The sequence below is a fragment of the Equus quagga genome, chromosome 9 (genome assembly GCF_021613505.1).
Source record: "Equus quagga isolate Etosha38 chromosome 9, UCLA_HA_Equagga_1.0, whole genome shotgun sequence".
Taxonomy (NCBI): domain Eukaryota; kingdom Metazoa; phylum Chordata; class Mammalia; order Perissodactyla; family Equidae; genus Equus; species Equus quagga.
In genome coordinates, this window is record NC_060275.1 from 118,070,866 (window position 1) to 118,096,858 (window position 25,993).

A 25,993-nucleotide genomic window follows, 5' to 3' on the forward strand; every position below is an offset into this window, starting at 1 on the left:
CACTCCTACAAGAACACACACGTGCTTACACACACGTGCTTACACACACAAGCATACACACGTGCTTACACACACGTGCTTACACACACAAGAACACACACGTGCTTACACACACGTGCTTACACACACAAGCACACACACGTGCTTACACACACGTGATTACACACACATGCTTACACACGTGCTTACACACACGTGCTTACACACTCCTACAAGAACACTCAATCTCATGCCATGCACTTACACATGCTCATACTAATTCTTTCTCCCTCCTCCTGTCCCTCTCTCTCTCTTCCTACCTCCTTCTCTCCTTCTTTCCTCCCTCCGTCCTTTCCTCCCTCGTTCCTTTTTCCTCTATCTCTCCTCCTCCCTCCCTCCCTTCCTTCCTCCCCCTCACCTCCTCTTCTTTTCCTTTTTCCTCTTTCTCTTTTTATCCCTCTTCACTTTCATTCTTTTCTTCAGGTCAACAGTTTCATACTCAGGGATGATGCTCATAAAGAACTCAAAGGCTCTATATAAGTTGTGAGCATCCAGCAGTTCTCATAGTTTTTGGTCTGAAGACACTTTTATGCTCTTAAAAGAAACTATGTGGATCAGCACTGAGATCTTTCACAAATCCACAATGGCGGAATCCAGAGTCGTCTGCAGAGGGACAGCTGGGTTGGGGCCGGGGCTCCAGAGCTGGGATCCTGGTCCCCTGGGCCTCTCTCACCCACCCTCCTCCCTCCGTCAGCCGCCCAGGGCCCCTCCTGTCTCTGTTCCACTCGTCCCTGCGCTTTGGCTCTCTCTGCTCACTTGTTCTTTCTTTAAGAAAATGAGATATTTCTAAAGCTTTTGCTGTTTGTTTTATTTCACCCTAGACATTTTCTCTTCTTAATCAAATATTATTTATTATCCTTTCTCAATAAAGTTTTAAAATTCATATATTTATGCATTAAAGCAAAAACGCTTTGATATATATTTAATGGTATATTAACCAATAAGAATTACTATTGTCGGGTCAGCCTGGTGACGTAGTGGGTTCGTGCTCTCTGCTTCGGGGACCCAGGGTTCGTGGGTTCAGATCCTGGGTGTGGACCTACACACTGCTCATCAAGCCGTGCTGTGGAGGCATCCCACATACAAAGTAGAGGAAGATTGCCACGAATGTTAGCTCAGGGCTAATCTTCCTCACCAAAAAAAGAAAGAAAGAAAGAAAGAAAGAAAACCCTTATTGAATAAATACTTTTTTCTAATTCAATTGTAATAATATTTAACTATAAGGCAAAAGTGATAAATGCATTTGTCCCCAGAAACAAACATCCATTGTGTTCAGTGACGTAAAATGTTAATAACAGATAACCCAAGGATTAAACAGCAGTAAGGTATGTCAGATTACTTCTTTCATTTGATTTGCTTCATAAAGCGTGTTTGGATTAAGTTAATAATAAAATGGTCTGCATTCACTAGCCCAGTGCCTCTCTTAATGTTTGCTCTCAGGACCCCTTTATACTCTTAAAAATTATTGAAGATCCCAAAGAGCTTTTGTTTATGTAGGTTTAAACTATTAATTTTCATCACATTAGAAATTTAAAAGCATTAAATGTCTCTTCATTAATTTAAAAATGAAATCACGGCGTATGAGTATATATATAACATATTTTTACAACAGTAACTATAGTTTCCAAAACAGAAGGGACATAATGAGAAGACTGACATAATTGTACATTTTTGCAAATCCTTTTCACATCTGGTGTAACAGAAAACAGCCAGATTTTCACTCTGCTTCTGCGTTTAAACAGCTGGGAGATCCCCGTCCTCTGGCCTCTGGAAAAGCCCTTTGTCCACACGGGAGGCCACAAACGAGCATACAAAGGCAACCCATGTCCTCGTGCTATTGTGGATGTTGCTATGAAAATGGACGAGTGCGTAATGTGCAGAGAGCTGAAGCTGAGCGAATACAATTGCAGTCAAGTGTTAAGTTCGCATCATATGCAGAGAGTTAGGTGTCGGAAATTAGCGAGTTACCAGGAAAACAAACTTAAAGATATCGCTAGGGGTTGTTTCATACAGTCCTCTCAATTTTCAAATGGAGAAACTGCCACGTGGGCAAGTTTATGTAATAATCAAATTCACACGATCAGCTGCAGAAGTGGGCCTGGCAGCCGATCTCAGAGGGTCTGCCCACGGCACCACCCACCATAGCGCTCTGCTTCTCAAGCTACTGTCTTTGCACAAATCCTTGCAATTCATGAATTCTTCTTCCATTTGGAATTTAGAAGTAATCTGCATACTCCAGTTACAATGTGGGTTCCGGGAAACTTCACAGCCTGGCCCAGCAACTGAACCCCAGCTTTCCGTTGGATTGTGTTCTGAATTCCAGGCTCGCTTGCAGATAGCGTGCAGGCGAGCTATCTGCTCCTCAGGCGTGGGATCCCTGCAGCACAGTTTAAGGACCGCTGTGCTTACATTCACATCTGTGATAACTACCCCGTGACGGGCAGGGTCAAGGGCTGATGGCGTCCTAACTCAGCCACCCACAAGGGGCATGGGCCTCTCTGAACGTTAACAACAACATCTGTAAAAGGAGGAAAATAAAATAGTTCATGGGGGTTCTCAAGTGGTAGCAGAAATCATTGCTTACAGTGACCTCATTCCTCACAAAATGGCATCTAAGGGAATCTTCCTCGAGCCGAACTTCAAATTCCAGAGATGGAATGTCTCCCATCTGTGAATATATATTTTTTGTAGATGGTAAGAAATCTTTTTAACATAGATGGTTATGTGCAGGATAAGAAGCTTGACACAATTGTCTACTAATTATTAAAATTATAAGTGCTAGCTGGCCATCATTATGCAGTTTCCAAGTCACAATTATAAAGCAACACTCCATTACCAAATAAGTACCTTTATGACTCAATCATCTTGGTGTAACTGCATTTGGGGGGTTGCTCTTGTGTTGAGGCGGGCATCTCTGTTTCCCCAAAGTCCTGCTTCCGTGTGGACTCACGTGGTCTCCATTTAGTCCAGCTGGAGGTGGGTGCACACTCTCTTCTCACCTGGAGGCGAGCAGAGAGGACCTGAGGAGAGACAATCCCTCGTGCTTGGAAACTGAGAAAAAGACAGACCTTATGTGCTCTGGCGTCCCCTGGGAGTGGCCAGGGTAGTTCTTAGAGGTTAACTGAACATGTCTTTATAGAAAACGGTTATAAATGGTAGTGTGCTGTCAACTTTTGACAGCAAAATCTCCTATCTACCTTCATCCTTCACATAATTATCAGTCTGGAGCCAAGCCCTCTCTCTAGCGACATCATGCCATCTGAATCTTCCGTGGGACCTCATTGCCAGTGTGTCTGCCTGCTCACTTTGGCAGTGAGTGCATCAACGACCAAGCTCCTTGAAGTGGTTTGCCCCATAATTGCTCCCGCCCTGGGATGCTGCCACCGCCTCTCCACGGACCGCATTGCTTCATCTCTTTTCCCGTGACTCCTGGAGAAAAAGATGAGAATCTCTTAAAGATATTAAAATAAGCTCCGAGGCTTAGGATGTTCTGTCCACATCTGCTGATAATCAGAAAAAAAGAGAACAGTGACAGACAAAAATGTAGAATTTTATGTAAAGCGAAAAGACTAGGTTGGCATAGTCAGATCAAAAATCGTTTCTTTCCCTTAAAAGTATTATGATAAAATGTGTCCTTGGGTATTACTAAGAAAGAGAGAAATGTTCATTTCTGGGACGCTGAAAGGCCAGGTTATGTCACCTGGTAAGCTTGTCTTTTTCAGGGATGAGTGTGTTGGTGTATACACATGGGAGTCTTTTTTTCCCTCCTTTGCTGGTTTCAATTGTCTTGCTGGCGTCCTCTGTTTAAGGACTTGAAGTCTCGTAATTTAATAAGTGCAAATGGAGTGAGTCATCTCTGTGTTGATCCTGATATTAATAAACCCTGATCCAAAGCTAAAATTCTAAAAGGATGGCGTGCTATCTCCTTCACCCCCCCTTTAATACCGAATGTAAATTGACCCAGTGTACATTGCGAGATCAAGCTCAGAGCTCAATTTAGATTTGCGCACATTCAAAGTTCTTAAGGACCCGAGTTCTATTCAAATGGAAGGTTTTCACTGCACACACAGCCTTAATCAAAAGTAGAGCTGTATAGAATGGTTTAAATTTAATCCAAATCTCGGCAAATTTCATGAATCTGCCTACTCAAGCTTCACACGAGTGGGCTCATAAATGCTATTTCTGCGTTTATGCATGATGGAGTCCGGCTGCCGCTGCGTCCCGCTCCACCACAGATGCCGCAAACAGAGTTTTCTCTTGCCTTCATGGGATTTTTATAGCCTGAGCAAAATAAAACTCATTTTATTGATTGCTAATGGGTAATAAAGTATGACTTTTCCTTCAATGAGTTTCACTAGTAACTGGCTTGGGCCATGGATGGTTGAATTAGGAATCTGATGATGCACAAAAGACAATACATGTGCAATAATGAAGAATTCATCGTGTGCGCGCATGTGTTCACGCATGAGTGCCCACCCAGGTGTGGGATTGTGGGATCCAGGGTCAGAGAGAGCTTCAAAAGGGAGGGAAAAAAATGTTTATTCAATTAAAACTTAAGGTGCTATTTCATACCCGACTAGAATGGTTTATCTCACACAGGTAGAAAGTACTGAAATTTACCTAGGTTTTAGCATGTTAGAAATATAACAGACAATATGTAGCAGTTCAGAACTTTCATTATTAGGTTAAACATACCTCTACTGTCTCTTCCAGTACCATCTTAAAAAAAAAATTCAAACAAAAGTGAAGAGCCATTTGTCAAGGAGTTTTAAAAGACACTTGAACTGAAAGTCAGTTAACTCTTCTGTATAAAAATAACTTTGAATATTCCAAGCACACGCAGAGAAAACTAGTTTTCAAGAATAAATTAACTTAAGAGGTTAGACACACAGGACGGCTGTGGACAGAAATGGAAAGGAAGGGCTTTCGACTTGAACTAAACGAAATATTCACGTTACCTGGGCCTCTGGCTGGCCCTGCATGGCGCTCTGATGGGAAAATTCCATTTAGTTGGACATTTGAGTAGCCGGGGAAGCACGCATGGCACTGGCGCAGAGCGCACGGTGAGGTCTCCTGTTTCGGTGGTCAACTGGTGGGGCAGTTCAGTTCTTAGAGACACCTGGCCTCTTGCTCTGAGTCTGTTCCCTCTCCACACTGCCATGCAGATCCCTGACAATTGCACTGACAGACCGATAGCCTGTGCCTCGTCACCAACTGGAGAATGTCACCGAGTCCTCGCGGGCGTTTAAACCCCCAGACTGTCTTCAGATGGGGAATACCCACTGTGCTCCCTGGCTCGGGCGTCTTGGCCTTCTTCCCTTAGTTCTGCACAGCAAATGTTATTCTGTCTTGTTCCAGAGAGAGGTGGTAAAAATCAAACTTAATTATGAAAGATTTTCTTTTAATTCAATATTTTTCTTGAGATGTAATTTACATGCAATAAAAATCACCCTTTAAAGCACTCAGTCTCTGGGTTTTGACAAATGTTTACAGTTGCGTAAGCACCACCACAACCACCACACAGAATAATTCCATCCAACCCAAAAAGTCCCCTTGTGCCCTGTGTAGGCATTTCTTCATCCTACCCTAACTCCTGGCAACCACTCATCTGCTTTCTGTCCCTACAAGATAGCCTTTTCCAGAATGTCGCATCAATGGGGTTGTATACTTGGTATCCTTCTGGGTCCAGTTTCTTTCATTTAGCATCATGCTTTGGAGATTTACCACGGTTGTGTGTCTTACTATAGATATACTGTTTCTTTTTATAGTTGGGTGGTATTACATTGTATGAATATACCTAGATTTGTTTATCCCTTTACCAGTTGAAGGACATTTAGGTTGTTTCCACATTGTGGTTATTATGAATAATAAACGAATAAAAAACGAACATTTGTGTCAGAGTGTTTGTGTAGATGCATGTTTTCGCTTTTCTTGGGTAAATATCTAGGAGTGAAATGGATCATGTGGTAAGTGCATGTTTAACTTTAAGAAACTGCCTGACTGTTTTCCAGACTGACTCCACCGTGTTACATTCCCCTGGCAGTGTAGGAGAGGGTCAGTCTATTCACATATTCGCAAGCACTAGGCACTGGCTGTTTTCCTCCCATGTTTTTTAGACATTCCTAGTCATGTTTTCATAATGACTAATGATTTTGAGCATCTTTTCATGTGCTTAATGGCTGGCCATTCTTACATCTTTTTTGAGAATGTGTCTGTTCAAATCTTCTGATTTTTTTAGAGCAGTTTAGGTTCACAGCAAAATCAAGTGGAAAGTAGAGTTCCCACACACTCACAGCCTCCTCCGTTATCAACATCCTGTGCCACAGTGGTACATTCGTTATAACTGATGAACCTACGTGGGCACGTCCTCATCACCCACAGTCCATTGTCTACATCATGGTTCACTCCCGGTGTTGTACATTCTGTGGGTTTGGACAAATGTAGAATGAATCATATCTGTCTATAGCTCACCATTATAATATCATGCAGAATCATTTCACTGCCCTAAATATCCTCTGTGCTTCATCTACACATCCCTTCCTCCTCCAGACCCACAACAACCTCTGATCTATTTACTGTTTCCATAGTTTTGCCTTTTCCAGAATGTCATAGAGTTTACATGTGCATCATACTGCTTTTCAGATTGGCTTCTTTCATTTAGAAACTTGCATTTGAGTTTCCTCCATGTCTTCTCATGGCTTGATAGCACTTTTGTTCTTTTTTAGCTCTGGATAATCTTCCATTATCTGGATTACCATCATTTATTTACGTATTGAAGGATGCAGTGATTCCTTCTATGTTTCGACAATTATGAACAAAGAACAAAGCTGCTGTAAACATTCCTGTGCAAGTTTTGGTGTGGACCGAAGTTTTCAACTCATTTGAGTAAATACCAAGAAGCACAATTGCTGGGTCATATGGTAAGAGTGTGTTTACTTTTGTAAGAAGTCACCAAACTCCCACCATTTTGCATTCCCACTGGCCATGGATGAGCATTGCTGTCACTCCCCCTCCTCTCCAGCATTTTGTGTGCCGGTGTACTGGACTTTGGCCATTCTAATAGGGGTGTCAACATGAGTTGTTAATGTGGACAGATGCCATGTCCTGAGTTATCTGGGATGAGAATGAACTAGAGCCGACTCCAGAAAGCACTGCACTATGGGCTCTGAGAATGGGAAGACTTGAGGCTTAGAGAACAGACATTCCGGGGGGCATGGTCAGTCGGACCACTTTTGCTGCCTCAACCCATTTTCTAGACTGGGCTTCTTGTTAGAGCAGCACTTTCTTCCCATAGGCTCCCAATTTACTTCATTTTTACCTACTGCTAAACACACTTACAGCTCTCCCTATGCCCAGAAAAAGCAAAAAAGCAGCCAGGAAAATGTCAAATTCTGAAGCGGGGACTAGACCCACATGAGACCCACAGTATTTCTCGCCTATGTATAATTTCCTATTTAACATCAACTCAGCTGAAAATAAGGTAAACGTCTGGAAAATTCATACTGAATATTATACTATTACATAAACTATTTAAATTGATCCAATAATCTTGTAATCTTTAAACTTTTACTGGAGATATCAAATAGATGATGACTGACAAATTATCTTTATTGGGTCTTAAATTATTTTCCATGTGTAGATGGAGACAAAAATGAAAAGCAAGGTTGGATCTCGGATCTCTTTCCCTCCCTTGCTCCCATGTCTGTGTCTTTTCCTGCTAGAAAAATTGACAAGAAGTTTGAAAGTGTTTGCTTCTTACTGAAGAGAAATCCACTTGAGTGGAAGACACGGGTATTCATCCTGCTCACCCTCCAGGTCTCCTCATTTTGGTGGGTGGCTGGGTTTAGAGTTTGGACCACTGCCCCTTGCATGTGCATCGCTTCTCCATCATGTGCTCTGGGTTTTCACTTGTCTCTCTTCCTTTCATATCTGGCCACCATTGGTCATGAGCCCACCAGAGTTGGTTACCTTCCTATCCCAAGCTCGTCTGGTCTCTCAGGGGTCCCTGCCCCAGGTGTTTAGAAGCTCGCCTAAACTGTCCCATTTCCCTGTTACTGGGCACACACTAGTTCCTCGACTTGTCTTATTTTTGACGTGAGATTACAGGACTGACAGCTTGTGATGGTAAATAGAAGATGTTTGTTTTTAATGCCTGGAAATGGAATCTGAAACCAACTCAAGCAGGAATGGCGGGACATCAGCCGAGTGCCTGGGAGAAGCGCAATGGCTCCCAGTTCCTGTGGCAGGTCGCAGCTGGAAGGGAGGGTGCCGCAGCCAGCAGGTCACAGCATGATGCAAGTAGGATCCCTGCAAAGGGGTGTCATGTGTGGGATGAAAATATTGTGATGCAAGTCAGATCTTCTTCCTACAATAATAAATACACGGCCAGAGCAAGGCCAAGGAAAAGGCCGATGACGTCAATGGTGTACCTCTGAATTTTTGCACTGCCTGAGACAAATATCACTTGAGATTGCCTAACAATTTACAGGGACGTGTGTGTGCACACCACACGGGAAATAGCATTCCTCTTAATAAATAGCAGTGAATTGCACATCCAAGTCTTTCACACACAGTCCTGATGGAGAAATTCAGTTTTCTCTGTCATTACCACGCGGTTTGGCTGCTCGTGCCTTTGTCTTAGCCCATTGGCCAGCATTTGCCCTCACAGCTTCAAAAATACCACCTGGAGTATGGATATTTTATTTCCTATCTTGAGTAGCCAAATTTTCTTTCTCTTGAAGCTAATGGCATGAGGCTTTCTTTTTAGTTCAATCTCTATTTCAACGTTGACATAGCACCAAATAAGTATTTTAAAAGAGAACTCAATCTGAGTTACAGGTGTGTTTATTTTCATTAAAATTTTACTTAAGGGAATAATTTGATCTTAAAGTCTTGCGTGTCTCTCAGTCTCAACACAATGCACTCCGGCCACCACTTATCTGTGAATGCCATCTCTGATTCCATCCCCATGAGATGCACTGAGGGGAAACTACGGTTGGGGCCAAACTCCAGCCTTGTTGGCCATCCTGTTCTTCTAAAGGTTACGTGGCAGTTTTGTTCTTTTCTCCGTTTGGTAGAGCCCTTACATATAGAGGTCATGTTTTTAGATCAGCAGCAAAGAGGTCACCATTGTCATTCCTCTCGTGGTGTCGGATAATGTAATTCTAGTCTAAGGGAGAGCAGATGAACTGGCATGGTCCTGCCACAGTGCAGCCTCTTAAACCTGCTGGCTTACTGTGTGAAGGAAGGAATCAATCAAGAGCCTGCAAAGTGAAGAGGAGAAAGAAATAAACAGAACGTGTGCTCGGGATCTGAAGTAGAGCGATGCTTCCCAACAGAAAGAGAACACACAGCAAGGAGGCCCCTGGGAGGGTTGGCCCATTACGTGGTTATGATGGAGACAGTGCTGTTGCCCCCCAGGGATGCATTAGCAGTTGAGGCCGTTAAAATCTTCATACATCGGATCATTGATATTTACTCACACCATTTAACCTGTCATTTAAATAGACAAGTAAATAATTCACAGTTTTATTTTCCTGCACTGGTTTTCAAGAGATCTGTAAATCTGAAAGATGTTTCTCATCATTTTATATTACATTATGCTCTTCAAAATCTAGATTATTTTACCTAAAGTTTGGCAGTAGTAGTTTTTACATAAGTAATCATTTTTTTATTGTGATAAAATATACATCATGTACAATTTACCATTTTAACCCTTTTTAAGCGTACAGTTTTGTGGCATTAAGTATGTTCACAGTGTTGTGCAACCATCATTACCATCCATCTCCAAAACTCTCATCTTCCCTGACTGAAACTCTGTCCCCGTTAAACAACAACTCCCCGTTCCCCTCCCCCAACCCCTGACAGCTGCCGTTCTACTTCCTGTCTCTCTGAATTCGATGACTCCAGGGATCTCATATGAGTAGAACCATACATTTATCCTTTTGTGACCAGTTACTTCCCTTAGTGTAATGTCCTCAAGATTCCTCCATGTAGGAGCATGTGTAGGAATTCCCTTCCTTTTCGAGGCTGAATAGTATTCTATTATAGGTATGTACCACATTGTGTGTGTCCATTCGTCTGAGGATGGACACTTGGGTTGCTTCCACCTTGTGGCTATTGTGAATAATGCTGCTATGAACCTGGGTATGCAAATGTCTGTTCACGTTCCCGATTTTAACACATTTGGCTATATGTTCACAAGTGAAATTACTGGGTCATATGTTTATTCGAAGTTTAATTTTTGAAGAACGACCATAACTTTTACCACAGCAGCTGCACCATTTTACATTCCTGTGAGCAGTGAACAGGGATTCCAATTTCTCCACATCCTACCAACATTTAGTATTTATTTATTTGTTTATTTATTTTATAATAGCCATCCTAATGTGTTTAAAGTGGTATCTCATTGTGGTTTTGATTGGCATTTCCCTAATGATTAGTGACATTGAGCATTTTTCCGTGTACTTATTGACCATCCATATATCTTCTTTGGAGAAATGTCAATTCAAATCCTTTGCTCATGTTTTACTTGTTTATTTTTTTGAAGAAGATGAGCCCTGAGCTAACATCTGCTACCAATCCTCCTCTTTTTGCTGAGGAAGATTGGCCCTGAGCTAACATCTGTGCCCATCTTCTTCCACTTTATGTGTAGGATGCCTGCCACAGCATGGCTTGATGAGTGGTGTCTAGCTCTGTGCCTAGGTTCCGAACCAGCAAATCCTGGGCCACCAAATTGGAGTGCAGGACCTTAGCCACTGTGCTGCCATCTCTGCCCATTTTTTAACTGGGTTGTTGTTTGTTGTTGCTGAGTTGTAAATAGTAATAATATTTTCCCTACAGTTTTTCAAATTCACAACTCTTCTTCAAGAATTTATGTAAGGGATGCATTGAGTACAGGCCAATGTCCTAATTTTGGAGTTAGAAACTCTTTGTAACATGGATTCCGGTCTTATCTGTGGTGTCTCCTGAGGGAAGCTGCCTTACGTCTCTGTGCTTTGGTGCAAAACTAGGATGTGATAATAATTTCCTCATTAATGAGGTAATATATGTAAAAGCCCCCGATGCCATGTCTGGTACATGGTAAGTATTCAATTAATTTTAGTTGAATCTGAATATGAATTACCTTTTTAGAATATTCTATGAGTGTACTGTATTTCCGAGAGGAGGAAAAAAAACAAAGAAAAGAAATACAATTATCTGACACAAGATAGGTTAGCAGTGTTTTTTACTCTGTAATGTAATAATAAAGTGAAAGGGCAAGATAAGTGAATTTAATAAAATACTGTACAACATTGAGTGTTTGTATATATTAATGGTGTACTTAATGCGTAAAATATTGTGTATGTAGCAAATAGAGATAATTAATTTTATTTCTTGCAAGAACCTGCTGTTTCTCCTGACCACAACTGTTTGCTAAGGCAACTGCAAACGACCTTCATTGTGGGATGAGAAAATAACTCATTAGTTTTACCTGAACAACCGGGGCCACTTTGCTGGTGTGCACTTGCTTTCTTTTTTTTCAGAAAATTGAGAGAAGAAAACTTTTCAGCAAAACAATATAATGCTTTCTAAAATCTATCACAGAAGATCATGTTCTGAAAACATGGCTAAAATGAAGTGTGGATGTTTATATCATATGGACATCTAAGGCATTTGCCCCTTAATCAATATTCTTTGAGAACCATGGTAAAGCTTATTCCACTGGCATGAAAAAGTAGGAAGTTTATTCTGTTTCTTCTTTAATTGCCACCAAGATGGATGAAAAATGGGGGAGGTAGTTATATTTGTATTAAAAATCATTTAAGAATATCTCTTCTCTCTCATGAGTGGTTAACACAATATACTTTATACATTATATAAAAGGGAACAGAGTCGCCAGGTTGATGTGGAAGGCCATTACCTTGGGAGTAAGGAATCCCGAAAATGAATATCCAGTGTGTGCCCGGGCCCCTGAACCCTCTTACTGCCTGCCACCACACAACCGCACCGGGTACCTCACCGCCCCCAGCCCTCACTTCCTGTGTCACCATGATCTGTTCCCTCACAAGCTATTTGAAACTGGGGGATAGCCTGGTTGCTTGGCCAAGGAATGCCCCTGGGCTGCCCTCACCTGTTGCCTGAGCTCTTCAGCATACCGCGAGTTAGCAGGAAGCCATGCACCCAGTGATGAGACTCGTTTTGATGGCAGACACATCTACTGTGCCTGGAAGAGTGGAATCTCTTAAATTAAACCCTTCAGGCTTAAGTGTATCTGTCTCACCTTCCTGCACCACCACCATACACACACAAATGCACACGCGCTGTGAAACAGAGGCAGGGCAGAGTTTAAAGATACAAGAAAGGAAGAATCTTCGTTAGATTTAGAACATCTAACTTTATAAAAAGTAATTAAGTCAGCTTTTAGCCCATTAGCAATTGACCAATGGCAAACTCTGCATACCTCCATCTGCTTTGGCCTTTGGATCGTTAATTGCATTTTTCAATCTGCAGCTGAAGTCCGTCGTCTCCACGTTAAAATAATTTACGAATGAATTCTCACTCCCTTTCTCCATATGCATTTAGGCTGTTGGATTCAGGACGCTGCAAATACATGCCTATCTGTATACATGCTTATCAGCTGGAGAGGCGAGGACACAGTTCATGCACTCCCTTATTTAGTGTGGTGTGTATCATTCATTCAGTCCTTCATTCATTCAGAAAATACTGATCGGGTGCCAGCTTGATGTTAGGTGCAGGCTGAGCACTAGGCACCTCCAGGTCAACTACACACTGCCCTGGTGTTTGGGGATGAACAGTCCCCAGTGCTGTCCAACAGAACTTTGTGTGATAATGCAAATGTTCTATATCCGCATCATTCAATATGGCGGCCACCAACCAGGTGGCCACAAGCACTTAAAATCTACTTGGTGCAAAGGAGGAACTGAATTTTCATTTCTATTTGATTTTAATCAATTGAAATGCAATGACGCATGTATATTCTACTAGTGGCTATCCTACTGGGCAGAATGTGTCTAGACAGAGACACAGACAAGTCAAGAGGCAGAACAACCTGTGACACGCATGATTGGGGTAGGTGGAAGAAGCCCTTCTTCCCCTTCAAAAAAGCACAAAAACCCTGTGAATATGGTAGGTTAGACGACACAGGAAAATTGAAGTTGCTAATTTGGCTAATTAGCTGACTTTAAAAATGGGGGAGATTATCCAGGCAGACCCAATGTAATTACAAGTGTCCTTAAAAGTAGAAGCAGGCGGGCTGGCCGCATGGTCGAGTGGTTAAGCTCACATGCTCCACTTCAGCAGCCCAGGGTCTGCTGGTTAGGACCCTGGTTGCGGACCTACACACCACTAACCAGGCCGTGCTGAGGTGGCATCCCACATAGCAGAACCAGAACGATCTCCAGCTAGGATATACAACTACCTACTGGGCCTTGGGGGGAAAAATAAAAGAGGAAGATTGGCAACAAATGTTAGCTCAGGGCCAATCTTCAGAGAGAAAAAAAAGTTTAAGTTAAAAAATAAACAAGTAAGAAGGAAGCAGAAGAAGAGAGTCAACCAGAGGAAAGATAATTCTGGGAGAAAGGCACAGAAATGCAAATTTGCTGGCTGCGAAGATGAAGGAAGCGCCCTGAGCTGAGGAATGCAGGCAGCCTGGAGAAGCCAGAAGAGACCAGGAGACACATTCTCCGCTAGAGTCTCAGAGAGGAATGCAGCCCAGCAGACACTTTTATTTATTTATTTTTTTTTGAGGAAGATTAGCCCTGACCTAACTACTGCCAATCCTCCTCTTTTTGCTGAAGAAGACTGGCCCTGAGCTAACATCGGTGCCCATCTTCCTCTACTTTATATGTGGGACGCCTACCAAAGCATGGTGTGCCAGGCAGTGCCATGTCCGTACCCAGGATCCGAACTGGAGAACCCCGGGCCGCCGAGAAGGAGAACGTGGGAACTTAATTGCTGCGCCACCGGGCAGGCCCCCAGCAGACACCTTGATTTTAGCCCGATAAGACCGTGTAAGACTTCTAACCTCCAGAAGTGTAGAAGAAAAATTTGCTTTAAGGCAATAGGTATGTGGTAATTGTTATAGCAGCAACAGAAAGCTCACACACGTGGCATCAGAGGTGCCTGAACATGGAGAGTCTCGCTCTGCTTGGGGGGGTGGTCATGACAACACCACCTGAAGAAGAGGAGGCAGCCCAACCTGCAACTGAGGGAACAGGTGTTTTGGTGGCAGGGGTGGCACAGCTCTCCTGTGGCCCTGCAAGTGCTCCCTGAACCCCTCCAGGGACGAGAAGTCTTGTACAAACTTTTCCATTTCATCAATTAATATTGGTTAAGCAGCTGTTGTGTGGCCACTCTTCAGTAGCTGTTTGAGAACACAGTTGTGAGTGAGTTGGAAATAGGTTCTGTAACCAAGGTCTTCAAAGTGCCTCCTCTCTGAATGCACGTGCGTGCACCCCTCACTCTAAAAGGAGAGTAAACGCCCCCTGCAGTGGGCTGATCTTGGGATCTTCTTTGCCCAAGAGAAAGCCTCAGAGGTGACATTTTGGAGCTTACGAAGATGTCCAAGGTAGACTAATGAGCTAGTAGAGGCCATGCAGGGAGAGGCAGCAGAAGGCAAGCCCATCCTGAGGTGCCAGGTCCTGCCAAGCTCCCAGCTGGAGGAGCCGCATGAGTGGTCTCTGCCAACATGTGATGGAGCCCAAGAACTACTCAGTAGCAAAGTAATGATTGTTTTAGGCAACTAAGTTTTGGAGTGGTTTGTAACACAGCAATAGATACTTAAAATAATCTCTAAGCATACGGAATTACAGTCGAGTAAGAAAGATACACATTTGTCGTTTTTTAAATTTAATGGCAGTAAAGCTAGATAAAAAGGCATTAGAGGAAAATTCAGCTAACAGACCCAAGTGATGAAAAGCTTCTCTGGTCTAGAAGGTCGTAGAAGACTCCAGAAGGCGGCCATCTCAGGCAAGATTGGGAGGATGCGTGGTAAACACTTCCACAATGCGGCCAACGTGTTGCATTCATAGAACATCACTAATGACAGCGATTTCTTAGAGTAAAAGTAGCACATTCTTTGCGTTTATCCTTTAAACGATTGTCCTACTGTGTGTATATTGAAAACACAAGGTGCTAGAAATACATCTCAGATGCCACTTAGGAATGAAATACTATATTCTACCCCAAATGTCAGTTTATTTCTTTATTAGAATTCAGTGCCTGAGCTGCCACACTGTACCCGTGCCCCTTACTGTGGGGTGGCTTCCTTCAGGTCACTTCCTCTCTCAAAGGCTCTGTCACCCTGCTGTTCAAGCAATGAGGACCCATCCTTCATGGGGTGAAGTTGGGACTACCCTGGAGACACATGTCAAAGCCTTTGTAAACTGTAAAGAGCTTTGAAAGTTCAACATGGTATCGTGATCAGTACAGACTTACATGGAAGAAATTCAATTCTAGATGCTATTCCTAGATGTTTGGGTTCAATATTGCTGAAACAGGTTTGGTTGACATAGTGACATATGATATAGAGAAAGAAACGAGCAAGCAATGTAAGTAAAATCTGTTGAAGAGAACAACATCTAATAGATTACTCAAGGCAAACCAAACTCTCGGTGAGTCTCGTTGGGTTGCCATGGTCAGGGGAGGCTTGGGTGGCCCAAGACCATCACGGCAGATTCCAAAGCAGGATTTTAAAAGCCTTTGACCAATTGGTTGGTGGATTGAGGGAGTGATAAATCTCTTTAAATACGCTATCTAAAAGTGGAGCTCTCTTTAATTGTAATGACCCAGATGGAGGTTTCCAGAGATCCCCTGGCTGTCTCCTGTTGTGCTCAAGCGTTTGGATCCCACTGTGAAATGGTGTGTGGATTAGGCTTTCCCAAATGATTTTCCCAGAAGCAACACTGCAACTGGAACTGGTCCCAGCTTTCATGCATGGAGAAACGCAGCCTCCAACAATTGTGCATCTCCTCCTGTGGACTGAAGTGTGTCCCTCCAAATTCCTGTGCTCAAGCCCTAACCCCCAATGTGGCTGTGCTTGTGGTAAGGAGGTAGTTAGGGTTGAATGAGGTCATGAAGGCCAGGCCCTGATCTGGTAGGATCAGCGTCTTTATAAGCATAGATGTAAGAGTGCTTGCACTCTCTTTCTCTCTCTCCCATGTGAGGATGCAGCAGCAGCAAGAAGGCAGCGGTCTACAAGCCAGGAAGAGAGCTCTCACCAGGAGTTGAAACTGCTGGACCTCGCTTCTGAACTTGAGCCTCTAGAACCGCGAGAAAACAAATTTATGTTGGTTCCGCCTCCCCGGCTGTGGTATTTGTGAGGGCAGCCTGAGCGGACGAAGACGATCTCACTGAATGCTTAGACAGTGTCTGCACGCGCAGTGTGACTCAAGGGCAGGGCCCAGCCGATGCGCTGGGACACGGTAATTATTTCTCTGAAACTCTCTCTGGTGTCTGCAGGCCGCTCCCTTGGCACCTACAACATGTCAATATGCATCCAAAGACAACAAAACTCTCAAAATGTTAAAGGAAGAAATCATTATACATAAAATATTTTAAGGCAGAGTCAGTTTTATATCAGAGGTTTGTGTCACAGACGTGTACTTACAGTGAGGACTGATTTTTCTTTCTGTAAAGATAAACCCGCACTTTGATTTCAAGCAAAGTTTGGTTTAAACTGTTTTCTTTTCCTTGCTTATCCTGACGGAAGATGCTCCTTTCTGCTGCAGGACACTTTTTATAACATTGCGTTTTATTCAGTGGCCTTTCTTTCTTTCAGAGAGCAAAGCTTCATTTAATAATTTCCATTTCTACAGCAGACACACAGAATAAACAGAACATCCGGCACCATGATTGCACTGGGGACAAAATGTCTCTAGCAGGTAATTAGACAAATGCTCTTAAAACACACACACACACACACACACACACACACACACACCTATTCTCCACCAAGATTTGTTTTTGTGAGCTTAAATAGGTAAAACCCCTCTATCCTCAAAGCAATGCCTTAGTGCTAAATGCATACTGTGAGCATAAATACAGCCCGGGAAGCTGGAGAAAGCCCTCCCCAAGCAGGGGTGGACCAAGTCTCTAGGATCACTTGTGCGTCTGTATCTTTGGAAGAGCTGCACCACAGGGTGGCTGTGCAGCTGCTGGCTGCGTTTGGATTCCCACCCCATCACTCCTGGCTGTGTGACCTTAGGTAATTCACTTAACCTCTCTGAGCCTCTGTTTCATTTCCACATCTGGAAAATGAGACCTATCGTTCCCTCATTGGGTTGTCATGGTCAAATTAGTTAAAATGTGTCAGGTGACTCTGGCAACATCTGTGGTGTGGCATTGCTCTCAGAGTGTTACAATTATCCCTCTTTGATCCATGGGGCAAGAGGGCTGACTCAATCCATGGTTTATGTGAGGGAAGAGATGCAGTTCTTGCTGACTGTAATGGCTTGAATGGCGTCCCCCATAACATATATGTCGAAGTCCTAACCCCCAGCACTTGGTATGTGACCTCACTTGGAAACAGGGTTGTTGCAGGAGTCATTAGTTAGACGAGGTCATGCTGGAGTAGGGTGGGCCCCTAGTGCAATAGGTGTAGCTTCCTTGTAAGAAGAGAAGAGTGACACACAGGGAGGAGCCATGCGAAGACAAGGCAGAGATGGGGCGATGTGGCCTCCAGCCAAGGAATGCAGAGGATCGCCAGCCACCCCCGGAATCTAGGAGAAGCACATAAATGGATTCTCCCAACAGCCTCAGAAGGAACCAGCCCTGCTGATGCATGCTCTCCGACTTCCAGCCTCTAGAACTGGGAGGCCACAAAGCCCTGTTGCTTTGGTCGGGGTCGCTTTGTTACGGTCGCACCACCATCACTGTCTCTAAACACACAGGCTCTGTTCCTCTCCTGTGGGGAAACCCACGGTCTGGGAGAGGACCGTGCATGCTGCAGTTGCCTCTCTGTGCCCACAGCAGGGGGTCTTCCTGGGTTCAGGTGTGGTCCAGGTGGTAGAGGGGAGACAAGGCCCCTCCAACATGTCATCCTATGCCGCATGGCATCCTGATTTCTCTGACAGATTTTCAAGTCTGGCTACTTGCTCACCCCCCCAACACAGTCTTCTAAGAGTAGGCTGGTCTCTCCTCTCTGAGCCCAGCACAGCCCTCCAACCGCTCCCTCCCACCTCCACCTGGGGGGCAGCCTGAGACTGGAGCGCCTTCCCTCTGTTCTCTGCCTTCCCAAACCCTACCCCTCCCCAGGGGCCAGGCTGGTCTCCCATTGTCTCCGAGTCCACATCTCCACCAGCTCCCCTCTCTTGGGAAGTTGTCCTCACTGCATCTCTGCGGTGGGTTTCATGATGCTCACACATCGTGATGGTGAAAAGTACCTAGGAGCATGAGCACAGCCCTTAGTGCTGCGTGCAGACTACAGGCTCTTGAGAAAATTGAGACGGATAGTTGGCCTGCTATTCACCTAGAGCATTACAACTCTTACACTGGGAAAATTAAGTGAGACACAATGCCCGGGACTCAGTAAATGGCAACCAATATGGTGGCCGCTCAGCCCAAACTGGGATGATACGGAACAAACATGGAGCTCCCTTGAGGGATTCTGGCTCAGCAAGGGGAGCAGGAGTGAGTGGGGAGCTCTGTGCCCACTGCCGTCCTCCTCTCAAACCTGCAGCCAGGGCGGCTGGCTTTAATGAGCTCAGATCTCAACCTTCTACTAATGCTTCCCTTGAAGAGAGGATGGCCCAGTCAAGATGTCTGAACATCACTGATGTAAACGTGAATTTTAAGTATGAGCAATATGCTCTACCATAGGAAAAATAAACAGCAAAACACCTGAATGGAATTCAGCCTTCTATACCTGCACATCTAACTGATAATGAATTTGAAACCAAGTTACTGTCTCCTAATGATCATTTATAGCATTGATGTCACACAGAAGCACAAAGCTGAAAGAGGACCTGTACACCTGCCCTCTGCCGTCTGCACCCTGCTGCATCCTGGCACCTGCCGAGTGGTCTGGGTGCAGTGAAGATGCAGGGACTTCCGGGTCTGACCATCTGCATCTGCCTTGATGTCTGCTTTGGGGACCCTAGTCACACATCTACAGTTATCTCTTAAGGCACAACGGGCCATGGGAGGAGTCTTTGTGCTCTGCGCCCTCCTTTCCCTTTACGCCAAGTGTACACACTCCTATAAACTGGAAGTTCAGTGGGGAGCAGAGAGGAATTGCTTAATCTGCGCACCAGACCCCAACCATCTTACCTACATGGCTCTCACGGTGCGCCCTTTGCTGAATCACTCCCTTTGGCTCTTACAATCACTTCTTCCACATAAGAGCAAAGACACAAACCAAACCCCTCCTCTTGGCCCATTCTTCCCGACAGGAACCTCTCAACTCTTTGCTTTCCTGGCAGCAGAACTCTCAAAGAGCTTTCACTCTGCTCTCTCTCCATTCCCCATGCAGCCTGCTCCAGACCAGCTTTCCCACCACCCACCTGCTCTCAACAAGGTCCCGGGCTCCAGTGTTCTCAGGTCCATCAATCAACTCTGCACCTTCCTTTTAGTCGGCCAGTGACTTTTAGTCGGACCGCTCCCCTCACACACTCTTGGTTCACTGCCCAGCAGGAGGACCCTCCACTTGGTTCCATTCCAGCCCTCCTCCCGCTTCCCTGAGACTCTCCGTGTCGAACCTCCTCTTCTCCATCCGATGTGGCCCCTTAGTGCTCTTGTCTTGTCTGTGTTGTGGCTCCAACACTACTCAGATGCTGACGTTTTCCAGATTCATCCTTCTAGCTCAGCCTGTCTCCTGTAATTCTGACCATCTACGGAAATATCTAATAATAACGAATAAACTAATAAACATTTGACAGTAACGGTATTCCTGATCATACCTGCTTCTCTTGCTAATTTTCCTTCTCAGCCATTCTGGCCTGCCCACTCCTCAGGCCAAAGGTCATGACTGCTCTGTCATTTCACAGGCACATCCAACCCCTCAGGGAGGCATTGGCTCTCCTCTCCTTCCTACCTGGGTCAAACCACTTCCTACCACGTTCCACGTGTGCTGCTGTGCTCCTGATTGAAGAGACGGCAGGATTACTGCCAAGTCTCCAAGTGGCCTTCCTGCCTCCACCTTCGCCCCTCCAGCCCATCCCCAGCCAAGCAGTGGGAGGGGCCTCCAAAAGTAGGATGGCACCACTCTCCTGCTGGAAACCTTCCACTGGCTACCATGTCACTCTGAGAAAAATGTCTTGACTGTTCTGCGAGGCCCGCCAGGACACTGCACGCCCTCCTCTGCTGCTTCATCCTCATTGGCTCAGCTCTGGCCACAGGGTCTCCTTGCTCGTCCTTGAGCGCTCGGAGTCCTCCTGCCCCAGAGCTGCACCCTCTGCCTGTGTCACTCCCCTCCCCGACGTGGGCACAGCCACCTCTCCTCTGTATCTGCCCCCAGCGGTACCCTTTCAGTAAGGCAAGCCCTGACCACACTGCTCACAACAGCAGCATTTTCCGGACCCTGTTCTTACTATTCCAATACATGGCACTTCTTCCCTGCCCACACATTGTTTTATTTACACTTTAATTAAGTTATAGTTGATGTCAACTGTCTCCCTCGGCTATGACACAAGCTCCAGGAACCGCAGGTCTCTGTCTGTCTGTTTGTTGATGTGCCCTGAGGCACAGAGTAGGCAGTTGATAAATATTGTTAGATAAATAGAATTAATATCTCAAAATGTAAAAAAATATTTATAACTCATTGAACTTTGGGAAATTTAATCAAGGCTCTGGAATCTGGGACTCTGTTGACCATTCAGGATGCTGCCTTTGGCCATGTGGGGATCCTTGCACATTGGTGTGTGTTGGAGAGACACAGTTCCTGGCCCCCTGCTGCTCACCCTCCTGCCCAGAGGAGCCACACAGAGCAGCCTTCTCACCACCTTCCCGGTGTTTTCTCTGGAAGTCCTGTCTGGGAAGAAGGGGACTCGTTATCCCCATTCACTCACGATTCATCCTGGAGATCGGCCTGACGTCGGTGGGACTCATGCTCCGCTCCACATTCTGCTGCCTCCCGGTGGGGCTGGGGCTGGGGCAGGCCAGCACTCCTCTGCCCCCCGAGAGGGAAGAAAAAGGGAAGATACTTGATGCCTGCAGCTGTGGCTCTCAGCAGCTTTCTCTGAGTCGACTCCACTGGAAACACAGCAGGTTTCGTAATCCACCTGATTCCTGCATTTCTCAGCTGACACAGGAGCAGCCTTCAGAAGGAAGTGCAGGGCCCCACCCGGAGACCTAGTGGTTAAGTTCACACGTTCCACTTCAGTGGCCCAGGGTTCCCCAGTTCAGGTCCTGCGACGACCTGTGCACCATTTATCAAACCATGGTGTGGTGGTGTCCCACATGTAAACTAGAAGAAGATGGGCACAGATGTTAGCTCAGGGCCAGTCTTCCTCAGCAAAAAGAGGAGGATTGGCAGCACATGTTAGCTCAAGTCAAATCTTCCACAAAAGAAAAAAAAAATTAAAAAAAAAGAAGCAAGTGGGGATGAGCCTCCCTCAGATTTCACAACAGTATATGACGAAATCAGTTAGACAGCATGCCCTTTGGGGCAAATCTTCGACTATTTTCTCCTCTAAATCTCTAATCTAGTACTGTGGTTGTAGTCATCCCTTGATAAATGTTGCTGGGCACAAAAAAATAGATACTGAAAATGATTTTAATCAAAAACGTAACCATTCTCTGATGTACCCACTAGGGAAATCTTACATAACTTCATTTATTTTTGTATTCGTTGCCTGAGATGAACATCTATAATGCAGGGCATTTTCAAAGCACCTAGCCAAAGATACCAAAAACACATACATTTGGTGCCGGGGCATTTGCTAATGTCCTGTTTCTATCCTGGGGATAGTATCGTATCAGAGCCTAAGACTGAAAGGGCTAAGTTCCTAGAGTAGAGAGTTTGAATGATGAAGATGTTTTGTAAAAGAATTTAAAGAAATTATACAACATAAAGTAAAAGAAAAAAAATCAACCCATAATCAAACTCACCTTGAAATTCCAATATGTTAACCCAGACAGAAATAATACACCTTGGAAGAAACGATCAGTGATTGCGCTGGATGTCATCTTCGCATGCTGAGGTCGCCATATTTTCTAGCTCAAGGTCACTGTTAAATATTGGTCAATATTCAAAACCACAGGTGCTCTCAGGATGGGGACATTATGGGAGAGAGTGAGATTCTATCACATTTCCCAGCTCTCAGGTTGAGAGATGTCCTATTGATTCAAAGCTAGCATGCCCCATCCACATGCTTCCTATGTGTTAAACACATCGTATGTGTGCGATGCACGGTGGTGTGCACATGGTCTTCTCTTTGAGGGTAGAAAGGGAGCAGCTCTCTTAGCCCCTACTAGGAGAACCCCACGGAGGGGTCGGCTCGGGAGACCCGCCCAGATTCAGCGGCCAAAGATCCAGCCATCCCCAGCACCGTCCCCACCTCAAGCTCCTCTTTGGGCTCTAAAATTGTGATGTGCGCCTATTTCCAGGGGTCAGCAAGCATAAACTAAACTCTCTTGGAGACTATCAGAACACCCAACCACTTCTGTCACAGAGAAGGTGACTCATGGCCGTTGGGATGGAATTTCAGAAAGACACCCTCAGCTTCAAAAGGGCGACATTACTTTTTCCTCTCCTGGCTTAAATTTAAACAAAGAAAAAGCCATCCTGTGTAGGTTTTCCTGGCAGTGGGCCCGCCACTGTTTATCAAGCCGGGGCAAATCCAATTAGCTTGTGGCCTACCTCCCAACCTTATTAACCTGCTCAGCTGTGAGAGACTCAACGGTCGCTGCCAATATCTCATTTCTCCAGCGGCTGATAAGATCAGCTGAAGATATTCAATGGGTTTCCTTTCACTTCGGCCCCAGCTCCTCGTCCCGGCCACCGGCATCTCAGCCATAGTGGCTGGATCTTATTTTCCTACATGAAATAGGATGGCAACGCCAAGGCCCCTGTGGCGTGCTGGAACAAACGCGGCCGGGCCGCAGCTGACAGGCCCGCCTGATTGCCCTTATCGCCGCTGGCCCACAAAGGCCGGCCAGCCCGGGTGATTAGCATTCCTCGGTGCGCAGCATCGGGCCTATTTCTGTCACCCAGACAGATTGAGCCTTTCACTCAGGCTCGCGAATGAGTGACACATGGCCCGACCGGGAGGACAACATTGTTATTTGAGTTAAGAAATCAATTTGTATCAAATGTACACTGTAATTTATTTGTTGGCTTTGAAGGGAACGGAGCTGAGATAAATGGGAACGGGCTGCTTTCTTCGCCCCCTCTGCCGAGCTGATAAAGTTCTTGTGAAGCTCCAGATAGCTCCAGTCAGAGCCAAAGTGACAAACATGTTTAAAGTTGCACAGTGATCTTTAAATCTCAAAAAGAACACCTTGTCGGACATGATAGAACATTTTTTACCTTTTCCCTCTATCTGTCAGAAAGCTGCTGTGACACATTGCTTTAGTATTTTTGCTGACATTTTCTTTATCAAGCACATCTGTTTGTGGTCGAAAGATGCTTATTCCTATTTTCTTCAATCTACAGCAGGCTAAGAAACTGCCAAAAGGAGGGGAGACGATGAGCCGTTGGGTCCCAGCATCACACTGACGTACTGAGGTGGCTGCCTTGGGTTTGTTTTAGATGTTGGCTGGGTTTTAACATCACGTGGCTAGGCTCTTCTTTGTCAGCATCCTAGCCTTCTTCTTCCACTTCATCCTCTTTCTCTTCTTCTTTCTCACATTTGTCTCTGTCTTCATTTTCACTTCATCTCCATCTCCGCCTTCATGTCCATAAATAATTTTTTAAAAATTTTCATTCCTTTTGTCTTCGAAGAATGTTTGTTATCATCTGTATGCTCATCCTTATCCTGAAATTACAGGAATAATGGCTGGGCCCCGTTCCAGCTGCATGTTCCGTTCTGGGGCATCGTCGCCATTGCAGGTCTGCATGACAAGAAAACATCCAGGCGCCATAGCCAAGGGCAGACTCACTGCTTGACATTTTAGTGCCGTAATCCCCTGGTTTATCTCTTTTCTCTTTCTTTTTAAAAAAGTAACATAAATGTAACATGCTGTGCCAGCTGATCGCATAAAACGCGGATAATTTTTCCACCTGCCTTTTGTGTAGTTTGGGAATCTGCTTCCTCTCACAGCCAGGAGAATGCACCATTTTATGCTCTGTCTCTGACCTCCCATTTGTCCAGGCTTGTCTGTTCTAAATGTCAAGCCAAAGCTCTATGGGAGTTCCATTTATTTGAAGCTGAGGTCAGAGTCATCCTGTGGCACAATGTTACTTATCCAATGCCAGCACCTCCACTGCAGGGACCACTGGCACCAGGGACCAGGACACCCAGTTTCCCTGGACTGAGTTCACTAACCAGGGAACTGCTTTCCTTTCTAGGGAAATGTGTATGTGCTAGCTAATGCCCCGCAGTGGAGTCGACAGCACAAGTAAACGGCCAATTGTGCGTTATTAAAATTTGAGTTTGGACATTCTCTGGGAGTGTGGTATAACTTCAGCCACCTTCCATCAGTCCTTAGTCTCCAGACACTCCTGTCGGCCTTGTGCCCGTTTCTCCTGCAGGCATGGGAAGAACGGGGGCAGGATCAGGGCTGTGGAAGACCTCCTGCTTCAGGGACACCATCCTCGATCTGGAACAGTGAGAATCACGATGTGCTGTTGGGGGAGCAGCATGAAGGCAGGACCGCCACACGGGGCCAGGTGGTCAGGGGGCTGCTCAGCCACTCCCCTCCCTCTCTCTCCCCTTCCTGAAGCTACCCCACCCCGCAGCGCTTCCCCCACCTCCTGTCTGAGCCAGTTCCCCTACAAAGCTTCCCCTTTCCTGCTCCACCCAAGCACACTCACCCTTGACTTACAATCTTGACTCGTCTTCGTGTGCTAGTGTCCAGATTGCCCATTTTCCAGGCTAAAATGTGTGTTCCCAAACACTGCACACTATCACTGCCTACAAATAATTAACCTTCAAAAAGTGGCAGAACTTACTCTCCAGAAAATATGCAAGAGGCAGAAAATAGTTCGAAAGTAAGTGGAGAAGCAGGCCAGGCCACTCACTGGATAGTGCTGTTTCTCAGGCCCAACCCAGCACCTGTGGACTGTTTTGTTTTGTTTTGCTGACAGCTTTACTGAGATATAATTCACATACCACCAAACTGACTCTCAAAGTGTTCAACGCAATGGCTTTCAGCATAGTCACAGGGCTGTGCAACCATCGCCACAGTGGGTTTCAGAACATTGTTATCATCTCAAAAAGGAACCCTGAAACCTTATCTCTCCCCACTACCCCTTCATTGGCCTCTGTCCACAGCCCTAGGCAACCATTGATCTTTCTGTCTCTATGAATTTTCCTGTTCTGGACCTTTCGTCTACGTGGAATCATATAACGTGGTCTCTTTGGCTGGCTTGTTTCACTGGCATCATGTTTTTAAGGTTCATCCAGGTTGTGGCCTATGTCAGGACTTCGTTCCTTTTTGGATTTGAGTGCTATCCATTGTATGGATACACCCCTTCATTCCACTTGTCTGTTCATCAGTTGATGGGCATTTTTGAGGAAGATTAGTTCTGAGCTAACTGCTGCCAATCCTCCTCTTTTTGCTGAGGAAGACGGGCCCTGAGCTAACATCTGTGCCCATCTTCCTCTACTTTATATGTGGGATGCCTGCCACAGCATGGTTTACCAGGTGATGCCATGTCCGCACCCGGGATCCGAACAGGCAAACCCTGGGCCGCCAAAGCAGAACGTTGGCATTTAACTGCTGCACCACCGGGCTGGCCCCAATGGGCATTAACTTGGTTCCAGATTTTGTCCATGATGGGTAAGGCTGCTATAAACACTCACGGGCAGGTTTCTGAATGGACGTGTTTTCATTTCTCTTGAGTGGATCTCCA